The following is a 14,572-nucleotide window of genomic DNA, read 5'->3' on the forward strand; positions in this document are numbered from 1 at the left end:
AACCGTGGCCAGTGGGAGCTGCGATCGGCCGAACCTGCGGACGCTGCAGGTAGACAAACTGTCCCAGCTTGCCAGCGGATTTCCCTGATGGGCCGCGTGCCAAAGGTTGCTGATCCCTGGCATAAACTGTTCTAAATCCAAATATTCTTTTTTTCCATATAAACGTTCAATCCTTCTTTGAATGTTACTGATCCCGGTAATTTCTTGATTGGAGATTGCTAGTTGTCACAAATTTATACTGTGAGCAATTTGGTGGCAAACAAGGGTTTACGAAATATCTGAGGAAAATAATCTTTGAAAATATAAAATAAGGGCTTGATTGTGGCTTTACCACACCCCTCTGTTATAGGCAGCCTGAGAAGCACACTGTGACTCAATTCCCTGGTTGCACCCGGGAAGGAATATGCTGTGTCGGTACTACACCCTATGCAGCATATGATCCCCAAGACAGGAGGCAGAGTTACCCCTCCGCCTGTTTCCCACCTACACTCTGCCCCCTTCCTAGCCACCTTCACGGGGTACAGATGCAGTGGCTTTGTGCAATCTGCATCATCGCCTGTGATGCTATTGTAATGTAAGTAGCTGTCACAGCAACATAAGGATATGCATAATCTCATGTACAGGAGGTGTCGGTGAACAAAAAGGTGCCTCTTGCAAGTTATGTTCCCAGTTCTGTGGCTTGAAAACTCCATTCCTACCCCCTTCCACTGCAAATCCCAACTCTTTTACAAGTTTATTCATAATCCACTAGCTCTTGCTTTTGACTAGCTGTAATGTTCTGAGTTAGATTCTTTCTTCTGCCAGTGTGGAGAGGAGCATCAGGGGGCCACTTACAGCTCCCTGATCTTCTAGGCAGCTCCAGTCCCAACTCCCTTTAGAACAGAGGTTCTCAAAGTGGAGGGTGCCCCCCAGGGGGCTGCGGAGGAATATTTTGGGAGGGGAAACATGGTGGGGCTGGGGCCAGCTCCCACGGGGGGGAGCAGGGAGGGAGTGCCACATTCCAGCCCCACTCCGCGCCTGGACCAGCTCTACCACCAACCATTCAGCCCCCAGTCCTGCTCCACCACCAGGCCCAGCTCCGCCCTCATTCCCTCTCCACCTCCAGACCTGTTCCACCCCCAGACGCAGCTCTACCCTACCCCCTGCTCCACCCCCATCCAAGCTCTGCCCTTATTCCCTATCCATCCCCAGACCAGCTCCACCTCTAGCCCCAGCTCCTCCCCTATCCCCAGTTCCACCCTCACCCTCACCTTCAGCCCACGCTCCGCTGTTGAAGAAGCCTTGGCTGTTCAGTAATGGAGGGGTTGCACAGAGAGATTCCGTTACTGGAAAGGGATATGTGTGACTGGAAACGTTTGAGAACCACTGCTTTACAGCTGGTGTCAGCCAAGTGCTTCATCATTGATGCAGGGTCCTTAATAGACCTTTTGCCATTGAAGAACTGAGGGAGAGGTGCTCTTCACTGTTATATTCCCACCCTGAGATACTCCCCACATCAGAAAAGGAAGATGTGCAGAGACACAGAGTTGTGTCACAAGGGATCAGAAAAGCTAGTGGATTATGAATAAACTAACAGTGTTGTGATTTGTGGTAGGGAGGGGACAGAAAGGAGTCTCATTTCCAAGCCACTGGGCTGGAAGCATAACATGGAAGTTTTGACATTTTGTTCAGCACAGCACCCTTGGGAAGAGCCTAGTCCCATGCGGCCAAAATTTTCACACCTGGTGCCTAAGTTTAGGCACCTAAATACATCTTTAAGCACCTGGGTTTTTCAAAGGTACTGAACACCCACAGGTGCTATTTGAAGTCAGTAGGACTGGTGGCTGCTCAGCAGCTCTGAAATTCAATCGAGTTTCATTAAGGTGTCTAAAATGGCCTTGGCTGTGATTTGGCTGCCACTCCAGAGAGTAAAATGGAGTAAGAACCCACATCACATCCCTATATTTTGTGAGGTTCACCCATCGTGTCTATTGGTTTAACCACCAAGCAGTATGGATGAACATGTTACTTGTGCAATCCCATTATAATACGAATCTTGTAGATTTGGGAAATTATGAATCAAAGGCAATATTTCATTCATTTGACCAGTGTAGTAAGTGACGATGGCTATCTGTTCCAAAACAAGGCAAACTGAGAGATACTGTAAGATTCCAGCTGTCAATGAAAGCATATAGTTGTGGCCAGGAAAAACATTATAAAGTAGGCTATATCACACAGTAATTCATGACTCTCCCTTAGTTAATACTATTGCCATGAATCTACTGACTCTGTGTATACAAAGCAGCACACAATTCAGTTTTACATATGTAAATTAAACATATAAAACTGTACATTTATCCTTTTTAGGTTGTGAAATGTTATGACTCTAATGTGACAAAAAAGTTATTCATTGGTAATGGTGGCTATCCATTTTACCCGCATCCCAGAGGTCCATAAATACCTTTATATCCGATATATATTTCATGACTCTGCTGTAGATCCAAGTAAATAGATTTTAAATATTTTAAAATCTTTGTGAGTAAGGTAGCCATGGAGGGCAGTCCTGCTTCCATTAGTCGATGACAAAACTCCCATGGGAGAATGTGACAGGGTAGCCGGCCCCTTAAGGGAAGTACTGCCTAATGGTTAGTCCATCCCACCACCTTGCATAGGCTCTTGAAGAGCTGATAAATCCAATTATAGATACAAGGACCTGGCAGCTATTGGGAGAGAGGAAGCGGCCTTGGGAGTAAGATGTGTTCAGGAGGATATCCCATTACTGTTTCTTTAAGGGCTAGGGGCAAGCCCTTACAGAGAGGGCAAGTCAAGCTCCCCTCTCACCCCGCCAATTGAGGATGAGCTGGGAGAAGGGGACCAGCATAAATGCTGCCACCTCCTCATAGCAGGGCAAACATGAGCTGGAGAAAGCTGCCAGACCCTCTGAGCTTGAGTACTAAATAAAGCCAGCAGAGAGACAATCTGGCTAAGACCCAAAAGCGGGGGCTTAATTGCAAACCAGCTCTGGGAGCAGAGCTGGGGACTCCTGATGAGGGGATGGATGATAATTGCTTGAATTGCCCAGCTCCAGGAGGAGGGATGGCATTCCTGCCATAAGGAAAGACATAAAGATTGAGAAGACAAGCCTGAGGGGACTGGGAACAGAGCTTACAGGTCAGGTTTCAGAGGAGTCCTGAAAGCCAGAAGCACCTTTTGTTTATCTGGGACTTTTTGTTATGGACCCTTTGGTATGAAGTTTTGTTATGGACCCTTTGGTATGAGGTTTTATAATGAATCTGTCCCAAGGCAGGTATGACTGAGTCAAGTGTCAAGAGGGCCCGAATTGGTGTTATTGGCTTCCTGAGAAGGGAAACTGAGGTAAGGAGGACCTGCAGCACCACACTAACTCAGCAGGGGATATTACAGGACAGGCACACCCTATAACAGAGAACAACTGGGTCATCTGTTTTTTCCTGGGGAATTTTTATTTTAAAGTAGGCTTGTCTATCTTTGTAGCTAATTACAGAATGTGCAGACTGACTGCAGTGTTGATGTAATATAGTTATCTGAGTTGGAAGTCACCTCTAGTGGGGCCCACAATCCATCCCCCTGCATTGACTCAGGACTGAGTTTGTTTCTTCTAAATAACTACAGTCAAGTGGTTAAAGTGCTACCCTGGGATTTGGGAGACTTGTGTCTAATTCCCTGCTCTGCCACAGACTTCCTGTGTGTCTTTGGGCAGTTTATTTAGGGTTTGTCAACATGAGCAGTTAGTTCATGGCAATCATCATCATCATCTTCATCATGTTCCTATTACACCTCTGGCATTTAGAGCAGTGACGAAGCTCCTCCACTCCTGTCTGTTTCTGGCAAGTCTTTCAATGGTTCCCCAGCTGTGCCCCAGGTTTTTCAGCTCAGCTTCCACAGCTCTTTGCCATGTTGTTTTCGGGCGGCCTCGTTTTCGCTTGCCTTCAGGTGTCCATTTTACTGCTATTCTGGTGATGGAATCTGAAGCACATGACCGATCCACCTCCAATGCCTCCTGGCAATGATGGTGCTCAGATCCTCTAGGCTGCACTGTGTCAAGCTGCAGTATAAATCTACCCTCTGCTAGTCTGCGACTTGCTAAAACTTCCATAGTGTGTTTTGATCTACCCTAGTGCAGGATAGATTGACATCCCAGTTTGCTGTGAACTCACTGTTCATGTAGGCAAGCCCTTAGTTGCTCGCTTCTTTATCTGTATAATGGAGATAACACCTCACAGGGGTGTTGTGAGGATAAACACATTAACGACTGTGAGGTGCTTAGGAATTATGTTCCTGGGGGCCAGATAAGTGCCTTGGATAGAAATGATCCCCGGTTTCACATTTTGATCTTGGGACAGATTGTGCCATAGCTGCAAAAGGTGGAGAAAGGGTGAAAAGACATATATCCCTGCTGCATCTTGTGAAAGTGCCCGTCCACATTTGGAGCTCTCCCCTTGGTACAAGGACATCTGCTGACAAGTGACACAATCCGGGGGCAGTGAGGAAGTGAGACCATGGGTCCACCCTCCCTTTGCACTACACAGCACAGCAGGCTAACCAGAGAGGAGAGCACAAGTGGTCGCCCCTGAAGGGCTATAGGAGTGGGCCAGGTACATGTGTGGAAGATCTATACCTCCCTGCCTCAAGAGTTGGTCAGGAAGCAGAACTTTCATTCCATGTGAAATTCTAACTTTAAAAAAAATGGTTTAGAATGAGAAGCTGAAATTTCAAAATTTTCCACAAAATGAAAATTCCAAAAAAAGTCAATTCTGAACCATCAGAATGTTTTGTTTCCATCGTGTCAAAACATTTTAATTTCAATAGCATCATTTCAGCTATTATAATGTAATATGAAAGTTGAAATTGCACTGTGAAAATGTTTTGTTTTGTTATTGTTGAGATGTTTCGATTTTCTCCCATCAAAAAATGTCATCAGAATCGAAATGTTTTGATTTTGATGAAACTGCATTTTTCAATGGAAAACTGTTCAGCTGAAAATTTTTCAACCATCTTTAATTAAAATATCCTGAGGCAATGTAGTCCTTAAATGGCCACATTGGCACCTCAAGCAGCACCCAACTGCCATGCGGATGGCAGAAGGAGGGTCCAGACCAGTGTAAGGCCAGGCATTGGCACACCTGATTTCTTCAGTGTAGTGGGCAAGGCCAAGGGTTTAGGAACCCAAGTGGGACTTTCAAACTGGGATTAGAGGCATATTGGCAGATTTAGATGCCTGGGAATTTCCATGGACAGGGAGCATTTGAGGTGATGAGAGAGAAAAAGGGAGGAGCAGAATTCAGAGTCTATTTGAAAAAGGAGCTGATTTTGGTTGCAATCTCCTTCCACTCACCCAGTATGAGATGGGCAAACTATCTGAATGGCCAGCCTTTTCAAACAGCCACTGGGACTCAAAAGAACGGCCTGCCTATTCCTCCCTGCCGAACGGTAGTGATGTTTCTGGTTTCAGAATGCTTACTACAGTCTCATGCAGCAGTCTCCTCACAGCCCTCCAGGAAGCAGTTTGTCTGCGTAGAGTAACACTACATAAAGACAGACCCAGAATCTTCTCCTGGTCCGATCCAACTGCCCTTCCCAAAACAAGCACTGAAGTAAACCTAGTACTTTACACTCAGTTTAAGGGACAACTGATTATGAACACAGCATTGAAGAATCCAACATTTCTGGGAGAAAACCATTTCTGGTTCATAACAGGACATTAAAATTAGCTTCTTATGTATACATAGCAGCTTTGCAGCATCCTCATGGCAGGAGGAAAGAAAGGGAAGTGAATTGAGACATATGGAGATTTTCAAAAGTAAGTATTGGTCTAACTCTGCTCTCATTGAAGTACATGAGAAAACTTTCATTGACTTCAAAGGGAGAAGAATTAGGTCAGTTCTGAACACTTCTGAAAATCCCACCCAGAAAGATTATTTAAGTGATTTGCTCAACATCAGAGGAAGTCTGTGTCATTGCCAAAAATTGCAACCAGATATCTTCAGAGTCCCAGTCCAGTGCCTTACCACAAGACCATGCTTCCTCTGCAAACTTTAGGTCAGATTTCTTAAAAATATGATGAATAGACTAGGCATCCAAAACTGGATGATTACCTTAGAGCAGGGGTAGGCAACCTATGGTACGTGTGCCAAAGGCGGCACACGAGCTGATTTTCGGTGGCACTCACACTGCCTGGGTCCTGGCCACCGGTCCAGGGGGTTCTGCATTTTAATTTAATTTTAAATGAAGCTTCTTAAACATTTTAAAACCTTATTTACTTTATATACAACAATAGTTTAGTTATATATTATAGACTTTTAGAAAGAGACCTTCTAAAGACGTTAAAATATATTACTGGCACTCGAAACCTTAAATTAGAGTGAATAAATGAAGACTTGGCACACCACTTCTGATAGGTTGCCGACCCCTGCCTTAGAGACATTACTGGGCCAACACAGCTCTATGCTGCTATTCTTACCACAGACTATGTACTTTAAATATTCCAAAATATAAAAATAATTGTGCCAGTATAAACAGTGTTTCTCTCATCTGTCGAGTAAGATGTAGGATATCAAAAGTAAACATTTATCTTAAATGTTAAGTGCTTCGTACATATTATGACAGATACAATACAACCTTCAAAATAAATGAATTATTCCAAAGGTCGAATATGTCATAAAAGCATCTAAACAAAGAAGAAATAGGAATGAGAGCAGCTGGGCGTATATCAGAAAAAATATAGACAGGAGAGAAGAACGACAACTAAATCATTACATCACTGACCAGAAAACATACTGTGTTTTAAAGTGAAAATTCATGAAGGCGTCAGTGGTCAGTGTTTCTGTGATTTCAGAATTGGCCATTTGGGGTTTTATGTATTTCTTTTATAAAAGAATATGCTAGAAAGCATGGATATTTTTCATCTACGTCCCCAGGAGAAAAGGAACTTATTGTTACAGCAGGTTTGGAATTTTCCTTCAAATGACTTTTTGATGTAAAATGCAGTTTCCACAATCTAAATTTTATGCAAAAATTTGATTCTTCCATTTTTTATTTTCTGTCAAGTAAATTTAATATATATATATATATATATTGTTTTGGGACAATTTGACTCAAATTGAAACATTTGCTTTGGTGACCTGTACCAACTCTCTTCATTTATAATCAGTTAAACAGTTTTCAGTATTCCCCATTCCAAGTGTAACCTAGCCTAAAACAATGCAGCTTTTTGTCTCCCTATCACAGGTTAGACCACATATAGAGGTTTGAGTCTCCTGCATCCTCCGAACTAATAGATAAGGCCAAGATCTTCAAAGGCCCTGTTTCAATGGGAGTTAGGCACCTAAATACTTTTGAAGATTTGGGCCCTGCTATTTCAGGTACGTCAGCAGAGGCTCATGATCCCACTGATGACAGGGAAGCTCACTGATTCTTTGAAGGAGGCAAACTGTGGCAATGGAATGACCCTCAAGAATCCTTCTTTGAAAACGACTATCTTCACTGATTGCCACCTATTCTTGGGCCTCCCTTTTCTTGGGGAGGTGACTGAGACCACAATGGCGAGCTGATTCTGACTGTGAGCTTTCTCCATCAACATTGTATATCCTCTAGTAGCTTGAACACCAACCAGCCAAGCTTCCCACCTGGATATGTCACTGAAATAGCATTAGTTTTTGAGGCTGATGATCTTCTCGAGGCAATAGAGAGAAATCTACTGCCTGAGTGCACTTTCCTAACAAAAAGATGCCAGTCGTTACAATCGAAATCCGCATGTCCTCCTCACAAACTCAAGGGACTCAGTCTTACTACTCTCCTGATATCTGAACCAGGTAGGAACTTGGATGGAAGCTAGTAGGGGAAAACACCATCTGGCCAAATGCCAGCTGACTCATATTTAATTGGGTAATGCTACGGTGATGCTATTGGCAAGTGAAAGCACTTCTAGGAACTGTAAAAGATTATAATAGCTCCCTCATTTGAAGGTGTCTGCCAGCCCCTTGTGATAGTGTGTCAACCCAAGAATGAGTTACTGATTGTCCAGCACACCCTTCTGCCTCATTCATATCCCTCCTTCCTCCTTGAAGTCTTTCACTGTAATCAACCAAATAAATATATCTAAATCAGCACAGGTACTTTTGTTTTAAAGTTTGAAATGAAATACACTCCACAATAATACTAAAAAGCAATATTCCAAATCAATAATGTGTATGATCTGCTATTTGTGAGACAGACTGAAAATGCCTTACTGCTAGATTGTGTTTACACAGAACACCACTGACGGTAGCATGCAGGGTAGATGTAGCTACACGCCACAGTAGAAAGCAGGCTGCATCCACATTGCAGTGTGTAGCTACATGCGACAGTGAAAGTGTCTGGCTTGTGGTGGGGGCAGTGGGGAAAAGCTCCAGTAAGGAGCTGCCATAACCTTTCCCCACTGCATCCCCCTTCCAGAGCCTTTCCCTGTGGCAGGGCAAAACTTCAGAAGCCTGGAGGCTGCAGAACACTACACTGCTAAAAATAGCAGTGTGGACAGGAGATACACTGCTTGGCATGTAGAGAACCATATAGGGTACATACCGTAAGGGTTCTGGTGTGTCTTTACTCATGTAAGCATTGCCTCACAGTTTTACACTGCTACTTATACCGATGCCAAAGGGGCATGCAATATATGTACATGCCACCATAAAAAGTGTGCCATGTATAATGCATGTGATGGGTTGGGTCACATAAACCTCCTTGGGACTACCACCTGGTGTGCGGAGACTACCTCTGAGCCCATTTTCCCTGCTATCTTGGGACTTCAGTACCCTGTCTTGTTGAGACACGCTAGCCTCCTGCAAACACAGACCCAGGTCTGAGTCACGTCCCCCAAAAGCCGCACACTTAACTGAAAACAGCTTAGAAAGTGTTCCTGTCTCTAGCACCCAGATACCCAGTTCCCAATGGGATCCAAACCCCAAATAAATCCATTTTACTCTGTATAAAGCTTATACAGGGTAAACTCATAAATTGTCTATAACAGTGATAGAGAGATATGCACAGTAGGGATTGAACCTGTGCCATCTAGATCTAAATGCACAAGCCTCTACTGCCTAAGACTGAAAAGACTCAGCCAGGCTCATCAATTTCTATAGGTGGCCCACCACCTCTGGAGGGGGACAGTATATTACACTGATTGGGTTACATATCCTTGCTAGCTATCTTCTTTTGGGTGTACACAGCTAGGCACAGCTCCTTGCAAGCATTGGAGGTCCTGAACATCACTGTAAGCATGAGCATAATGCCATCTATCTACATCTTTCTCCATCTTTGGTTTGTTCCATTGCCTGCTTCAAATGGCCTTGCCCTGACCCCAGAAGTAGGACATTGTTTAAGAAGGTGGGCAGCTGCATTCTGGATAAAGTGGTCTGGTTTTACTCACAATTAGGGTGTGCTGCATTTACGTAACCTGAATGGACTATAGGAAGAGATGGCTACCTTTAAAAGGAAAGTGCACCACATTTTAGTGAGCTGAAGTTAAAAATGAATTTCCAGACAATTCATTGAATTCTTATTAATTAAAATTGTAAAGCAGGCTAATCTGCTGTTTGGATGAGCTTGACTTCATACATCCATACTGTAGATTAGAAAAAATAGGCTCAATGTGGAGGAAGCTCTGAAATGCAAACTATGGCCTCAAGCCAGCAAAGAACTTATGCATGTTCATAACTTTAAGCATTAAAAGTCAAGTACATGCACAAGTACTTTACTGGATCAGGACTCTTAAGAAGATGTTAAAAGAGTGTACTGCATGCTGTACTATCTTTGGCAAGCTTTTTAAAGTGTCCATGTAAGTCTTCCTAAAAGAAGACAGAGTGCTGTGTAAAGCAGGGTGAAGAGTCTATGCTGGAGAAAGAAGTGAATTATGAGGCCACGTTATCAACTCGTAACCAGAAATAGAAGATATATGAAGGCATCTAACTGAGCTTAGATCATCCTGTACATCCTGTAGAAGCAGTGTGTCTCGAAGAGAATGTTTACTGAAGGTCAGTGTACCTTAGAACATCAAAGCAAAGGATAAATGTCAGTTAAAGAAGTGACAAATTAAACAACAGCTATCAGGAAACACTTATTCACTCTGAGAGCAATAAATGTTTGGGACAGCCTCGCTGATGCATTGCTTTTAGACAAATACACCAGTTTAACCCATAAAATTAGAAACATATACTCTATGGAAAAGCTACATATTACCCGGAATGACTGCTGATCTCTGAATGGTGTTTATTCATTCTCTGATTTTATTGTTTTCTTATCTAGTTTTCTAAGGCACATTTTCAGCAAACTAAAAGCCATCTCCATCTTGAAAGTGGGGCTCTTTGCCTTTTATTTTGCAGCAGCTAGAGACTTAGCAAATAAAACAAATGTCTAATCATTAAAAACGTTTTGGTGAGTATCCGCCGCAAGAGGCATTCTATACAAGGCAATACTACATTAAAAGATTCAATGATCTCCCTCAAAACTCCCATTCATCCACTCATCTGGCTAAATTTTCAAAACTTTCTAGAGTGCATCCACTTCTAAAATGGGAGAAATGAACATGCACAACCAGACAGGTACATAGAAGTTTACATGGCATTTAAAATTACCTGGGTAGTGCATGGCTGATATATATAATATGCAGAAAAATGAACCATAGGGTGTTAGGAGCTGCATCTAGTTATGTATGCAATTGTAATTTACAAAGGAAAATTGTGTGGGCAGCTTGTATTATGGCCAGTCAAATTTTGATGAATGAAAATATTTACTTGGTAATGGTCAAAATGATTAACATATGAAATCTGAAGTACAAGCATCTCAGTTGTCTTGGAGACAGTCTTGTGTAATCAACTTACCACAGACTCTTGTTGGTGCCTGTATGAAGATTGTGATCTGGAGTCCATTGTTAAGGAAAACAAAAGGAAGTATTTCTTCACACAACGCACAGGAAACTGTGGAACTCTTTGCCAGAGAATGTTGTGAAGACCAAGACAATAACAGGGTTAAAAAAAACAAACAAACCCTCCACCTAGATAAGTTCATGGAGGATAGGTCCATCAATGCCTATTAGCCATGATGGACAGGGATGCAAAACCAAGATTGAGTTGAAATTTGAAATAAAAGCAGAGACTGAACCTTTTTGTTACGTATGGAAAATACAATGTATCCTCCCCAAAATTACAATGCTTTTGTCTTGGAGGATGCAATGGATTTTCTGAGAATTTACAAGTAAATCCTTTAATTGGTTTATTATTTAAAATTAATTTTAAATTAGTTCCTTTAAGAAATCTAACCTCCTCTTTCAGATATATATATATATATATATATATATATATATATATCTTCAAATTTTCAATAAAGTTAAAACTCACTAAACTATTTTGCATAAGCTACATTTGAAGACACAAGGGTTTTAGGATTAAAGGTATTTTTTGGCCTTTCTTTTTCTTTTTATAATTTAACGTTTCTCCTTCATCTGAGACTGAAGAAAAATGTTGCACTTTGAATTTCATCTTTCAAAAAGATTGCCATCTCCTATTTTTATCAATGGGAATGAGGCCACTGGCTGCTCTTAGCAAAGATGGACACTGTCTACATTTACTTGCTGCTCACAGTGTACCCTTTCATTCCATTCGACAGCTGAGCGAATCATGGATTTTTTGGGTCTCTGGTAATTTTTTTAAAAATATATCATTTTGGGTCAAACCCAAACCATTTTTGTTTGTCAGAATTGTTGGTGAACTGAAAAAAATAAATAAATAAAGGTTTGGGATCAAATGCAATGTTTTGTTTTGATTTTAAACTTTTTTTAACATTTTAATTATTTTAATAAAAACAAGGACATTTCAAAATGAAAATTTGTTTGAAACTGAAAAATGAAAAAATTTCAGTTACAAATGTTCAAAAAATGCACTTTTCCATGGTTTTTTGTTCAGAACAACCATTGCAGCAAAATTAACTAACTCATTTATTATATGTTTTGGTGTTGCTAAATCTGAAAAAGATCTCGGCAGAAAAATCTCATCCTGCAGTGCTTCTGATGACAGAAGGAGGCATCAGCTTTTTTGAGGATAAACTTGTGGTTTTGGTAAATGAAATATTTTGATAACCACTTCAATAATGGATTGGATAACATTTTAGGTACAAATTTCAATAACAATATGTCATGAAAAAATTCTGAAAAGTGAAAAATGTTAAAAGTCAGCTTTTCATTAATTGTTTCCTTTTTGAAAAGCACCACTGTTCAATGAAAAACTTTTCATTTGAAAAGTTTCGATTAGTTATACTTATAATGGAGCATTGCAATCCTAAATCCTGGTTCTATGTTCATAAGTTATTATGCTAAAATGGCACCTTGATTTTCAATATATCTGCTCCCTGCATGTATTCTGTAATATTTGCTAACCAAAATATTTTTTTCTCCTATTATCCTTATGGAGTCAGTTGTGCATTATAAGCAGAAATGTCACCCAAGTTCCATCTGCAGAATCCCAGTTGCTAATAACATATAAATAAGGCTGGTTGGGAGTTTTCTATCATAATTATTTTTGATGGAAAATGCAGTTTCTGCAAACTTGAAATTTTCCTCAGGAAACTTTAAGTTTTTGCCTTTTTTCCCCCATAGGGAAAGTCTAAATGAAATATTTTAAGATCACTTCAACTTTAACTGAAACATTTTTATTTATTGTACTGAACCAAAAATGTTTATTTCAACTCAGTTTGACGTTAAACTGCAACTGCCTAAGGTGCCAAGGAGCTTCATAGGAGTTGTAGTTTGGGTATTTCATGCCTCCAGTGTCTTCACTTAGCTGCGTTCATTGGTTGGACTACATCTTCCATGATTCACCACAGTCTCCCCTCTGACCAAGCTGTGTGGTGCATTGTGGGAGTCATATGACTACCATGCAGCCTGGGAGCTGTTGTCTGGGCAGGGAGTCTGGTCTCCAGGGAAGACAGAGCATGAGGCACCCAATGACAGTTCCCATGATGAAGCATGTGAGGTACTGTACATTCAATATTTCAATTTGGTTCAACAAACCAAAAGGCAACATTTTGATCTGCAAATGTCAGAATATCACATTTCTGATTAAAATGAAAAGACAAAAAAGACTTGAAAAAGAGCTCTGTGCAAGCTTGAAAGCTTGTCTCACCAAGAGAAGTTGGTCCAGTAAAACATATTAGCTCTCCCACCTTGACTCTCTAATAACCTAAGACAACATGGCTCCAATAAGATGAAACATTGACACTTCTGAATCCATTTTTTTTTGGAACTTTTCATTTTGTGAAAAATGTAAATATTGACTTTTTTGTCCCAATTTGGGATGAAAACAAATGTTGAAATAGCACAATTTTCCTATGAGAACCAGAAAGGACCCAGCATGACTTTCAGATTCCAGCATGACTCTAGAAGTAGCAACACATCCTTTTACGTGTAAATTGAACAGAGTGGGGGTAAAATTTTCATATGCACCCAAATGACTTTAAAATGTGATTCAAGCCCCTAAAAATGACAGGTAGTTAGGAGTTTAAGTCAAATAGCTTTCACTGAAACTTATGCTCTTATGCCTAACTTGTGAAAATGGGATTTAGGCTCTTATATCATGTAGGAGTTTTTGAAAATATTACCCTTGATTTGGAGTCATTGAGAAACAATAAATATAGAATTCCGCAATGATAGCTCTGTGTAGCTTGATAGTTTCTCTTACACCAACACAAATTGGTCCAAGAAAAGATATTACCTCACCCCCTTGTCTCTACAATGACATGTTGGTACTGTATCTTTCCAGAGCAGAACTGCACTTTAACTAAGAAGGGATTATCTGTGCTTTCCTGTTAGCCATTTGGGGCAGGCTGGTATGAATCTGTTTATATATTCCTGGAAAAAAGGAGGAGGCCCCAAATCCTGAATATATAGAATATAGAAATGATGGAGCTATTTTGAAGTCACAGTGCTCCATAATGATATGGATTCTTAGAATCTCATGGCTGGATTGCTGTGGAGAGAATCAAAACATGGAACTTGATCCTGAGATTGCATCTATGCCAGTGGTGGGCAACCTGCAGCCTGCAGGCCGCAGGTTGCCCACCACTGATCTATGCAGATGTATCACTTTCTCCCATGGGACTCTGCATACATACAGGTGTGTAACACAGGTTAAAACATCAGGACTCTGTTTCCTCCCTCTAGTTGCTGCTGGGTAGACCACGATAGAGCTATGTGAGTCTGCTATTGCCTCTTAACCGAGGAACCCATCATTTAGATGAAGAGGTCTGGGGTTCATTTCACACAAAGAACTCAACCAGAGGTGTCTTTACAGAGGAGTTCACCCATGTAAATGTAATTTCAAGGTCAGAGTCTCAGCTGGCAAACAAGTAAAGCCATAAAAAATAGCTCACGTAAGAACTACCAGACACTTCCTTTGTTATATTCTAGCACATAATATTCCAGCATATTGTAAATGATGTAATTTCTAACATGATCTAACCTGCCACATTGTTGATGCTGCTTTTATTCTCAGAAACTAAAATCTCCAGGGCTGTTTATTAAATTAAATGC

This window comes from Trachemys scripta, chromosome 5 (genome assembly GCF_013100865.1).
Source record: "Trachemys scripta elegans isolate TJP31775 chromosome 5, CAS_Tse_1.0, whole genome shotgun sequence".
Lineage (NCBI taxonomy): Eukaryota > Metazoa > Chordata > Testudines > Emydidae > Trachemys > Trachemys scripta.